General features: G+C 40.3%; 1 protein-coding gene across 1 annotated transcript in view; it reads right to left on the bottom strand.

Annotated features, from left to right (window-relative positions):
* Positions 1 to 2,485, bottom strand: part of tet2 (tet methylcytosine dioxygenase 2) — a 29,886-nt gene extending 27,401 nt beyond the window's left edge. Inside the window, exon 1 of the mRNA XM_035660318.1 lies at positions 1,789 to 2,485. The gene's annotated coding sequence lies outside the window, so the exon portion shown is untranslated. The remainder of the gene's footprint in view (positions 1 to 1,788) is intronic.
* Between the last annotated feature and the right edge of the window lie 1,205 nt (positions 2,486 to 3,690).

Raw genomic sequence — 3,690 nt, 5'->3', positions numbered from 1 at the left:
TTACATTTTTTAGTGAATATCGGCTGATAATATCGGAGGGCCGATATTATCAGACATCCCTACTTGTAGCTTTAGGTTCCGAAGACTTCAAACTTCAGCACTGGTTAAAGCTAACCTGAATTCCTACATTGCTGCTACTGCAGAGTGCCTAAACTATTAGGTCACAATGCACAGTTAAAGGTTAGTCATTATTCTCCACCTTGCAGGCATGCCTTTAATTTGCGTTTTACCTGAGGCCATACTGTGGTCACATTACGACTGTTAGTCAGTAGAATACACAAGCGCAATACACAAAACCAGGGGAGATCAGTTATATTCTAACAGGCCTTTCAGATGTTAATCTTAAAGTAGCAATTGGTGAATACAGAAGAAAAACTAACAACCAATTATCCATTTGCTAATTGAGATAATGAATTTACATGTTGTTATCATGTATCTAATCAGTGTAGGCTATTTCTAAAAAAATGTGCATACTAATACAAAACCTTTGTCAGAGTATGCAAGTGTTTACCATGCTGTTATCACTCCATTATTTGGAGGTTATTTTTCTGCCTGTGCAAGTATTTGGTCACCATGCTGTTATTCTACACCAATTACATGAAAAGATTACATTACACACACACACACACACACATTCTTCTTTGTACTGCCAATAATCCATTTGTCAATCGCTTTTTCCTAAGGAACACAGCAGCCTGATTGTTGTGACCTTTAACTGCTTGTGCTGCATTAAAAATACCCAGTCCTGTCTAAAGGAAGTTTAGTCTACTACTTTGACATTTAAGACGTTTGTTGCTGACTTCTGATCACGATCCCTTGTGTATGCTCTAGTTTAAAAAAAGAGGAAAAACCTGCTCCAGAATTACCATTCTTGTTCCCCCAGTTAATGGTGCGGTAGGATAGAGTTTCATTTCCTTCAGAGCTTTCTGACCTTGTCTGCCTTCACTACACTCTGCCACCACAATTCTCTTCTCTTTTGCTTCTCCTTGGGATTTGCCTTTGTGTCTGCTTGTCATTCAGTGGTGAAAGCAATGAAAGCTGATTAACAGAGATACACAAAGCCAGAAGCTATTCCAGCTCTACTACTGTGCAGTCACTATGCTCTTACTGCTGCACACATCCAGGTTGGACTTTTACTCTCCTACATTTACAGTCTCCCAACTGAACAGCACAAACAAACACATGCAAAGCCACTGATATGAAAATGAGAAGCCACAGAGGGTAAGACTGCCTACATCTAAACATATTCAATTAAAAAAAATCACAATTCTGTATTAGTTAATTATTACACATTGTTTTTTTTTATGTATTTCTCCTCTTAAAACAAATGCACTCCTACAAAAACACACATATTCACACGTGCTCAAACACACCTTTAATAATATGTGCCAAATAGAAAAGCAAGGTTGAAATCTTAAGGAAAGAAAGAGAGCTTCATACAGGCATTTAAATGTTGCTAAAAAGAAAAACTCCTGAACAAGCAGTCTAAGTACACCATTTTCTATGATGCATTCAAAAGCAGCAAGAATGTTGAGTGAACACAGGACACACAGGCAAACACAGAGGGTCTCTCTCACTTTCAGCCGGCAAAAAAAAAAAAAAGAAAGAAAATCGTCAGCCATGTTGGAATAGCTTTATCTAATATCCCCTCCTTATTATGTTGGCTCTTGCTTTTACGGTGGGGGACATTTGCCATTCCTCACCTGGTACACAAAACACCAAAAAATATACCCAAGGTTAAAGGGGAAAAGCGTAGGCAGAGTGTGAATGTACTAAGCAAAGTCTTACCTCCTTTCTACGTCCCTCCACTTTGTAGAAATTCCAACAAACCGTCTGGATCTCCTCTTTAACAAATCCTAAAGGGCAGCCATCTTGCCTCCTTCTGTTCTTCTATGAAACAGACTATCCTCCACATCAATATTCATGGAACCAGTCTGACGTCAGCTCTCATCATCAGGAGAAGCCCGGGTGTCGCTGTTTGCCGGCCTGAGAAACACAGTCATATGTGATTCTGGTGTAAGGCAACCGAGGCACAGAGTAGACAAGATTTTGTTCTGGGTCAGGGGGAAGAGCCTTGCTCTGCTGGTAAACTCAAAAAATCACAAAATCACTTTCCTGCTGAGTCCTTTCTACACAAAGAGACAGGTTTTCTTTCCCTCCTTTGCTCCCCCCTCTTTTTTTTTCTTCCCTCAGCCGCACACAATAGTGAACACTGGCTGCCCTGAAGCACTGGAGTGGATTCGGAAAGGACTCCACCCACCCAGTGCACTGTATGTTGAATATTGCACCCGTTTCAACTGTCTGACTGTGAAAGAGCAGATGCCTCCACCCCCTTCCTGTTCTCAGACAGGAAGCCAATGACTCAGGGTTTTTCCCTCCGTTTTCATCCAGTCTATCTTGACTTTCATTTTCTGTCTTACTCAGAAATAGCACTAATTTTTTTGAGAGCATGACTGCAACAATAATTTTTTTGACTCCACTTGGAGTGAGTTCGGCCGGTTTGGAGCCCAACCAGTTGAGCAATGCGCTCATTTCCAACGGCTGTCTTATTTTGGCACGCCTCGGCTGTCTGACTCATTTTTAGAGTGGAGTGTAAGACAACTCTCCAGCCTGCATACAGGCAGCATAGTTTGCTTCATGTGTCTGCCAAGACCCACCTCCTGTTGACACTGGCCACGTGGGCTTCAGAGAGATAGAAAGAGCAGTGTGAGAGAGAAGAAGTGTCTGGGGGTTTTTAAAAGACAAATTCAGCCAGGGTTTAAATATGATATGTGGAAATGTGTTACAATAGGAACTGTACTAAAACATTGTGGTTTTTGTTGCTGGTTCCTGTGTTAGTAAGTAGGTTCATAGAGAAAAAAGTATGTTTGTATTTGTTAGCAGTAGTATGTAATTTCTTAACATATGGTCACAGCTTTAACCACCTCCATTCAGTTAACTATTTAATTCCTCTTTTACTTTACTAACAGGTGGGTCTTATAATCTGCCTTTAGCTGCATTTGGGGCTTAAATGGAGACCCCACCTCTTTCCCAGCAGCCCCTGCCTTGCTGCAGTGACATTTGTTGACTCAATAGTTTCAGGCTCAGAGCAGAAAAGGAGATTTGTTTTTACACAGAATGGGGGAGGGGAAAGGGGCAGAAAGAGAGAGGAGGAAGGAGGAGTCGCTCTAGCTGCAACACAGATCCTGTTAAGACAAAATAGAACATTTATACATCAAGTCTGGCTTCTGTCTTCACATAACTCATTTGTTACTTAGGTGGTTAAGTGTAAATGTCTTTAGGTCGCATTATACAGTTGCATTTAAGTCAAATTGTGTCATTCTTGCAGCTTTTGAGAATATTTCACTGCTTAACCTTTTGCAGTAGACCTACAGAGTGTTAAAAATTATTAGGAACACTAACTTTTTCCACCAAGGATACTGTTTAGGTATATCCAGGTAAAGGTCCTCATTGATTTCCTCTTTCAATTTAAACCACAAAGGAGGAGGTATAGATTAAAACAAACCACATGAGCAATAGAAAGGTTTTTAGGACTTTGAGTTGTTTATTGTGACAAAAGAGCTTCAAATAAAGATGAAATAAAAATAGTAAGTTCCTAATATCTTGAGTCTACATGCACCACAACAGCATACAGCCTTTATTAAGCAATCCTACTGTTGTGTCAGGCAAAAAATACCACTAAGTGGTCTC

This window comes from Morone saxatilis, unplaced genomic scaffold, assembly GCF_004916995.1.
Source record: "Morone saxatilis isolate NCDOM2014 unplaced genomic scaffold, NCSU_SB_2.0 Contig17, whole genome shotgun sequence".
NCBI lineage: Eukaryota > Metazoa > Chordata > Actinopteri > Moronidae > Morone > Morone saxatilis.
Note: the sequence above shows the minus strand (reverse complement) of the source record. Positions and strands in the feature narration are given on the sequence as shown.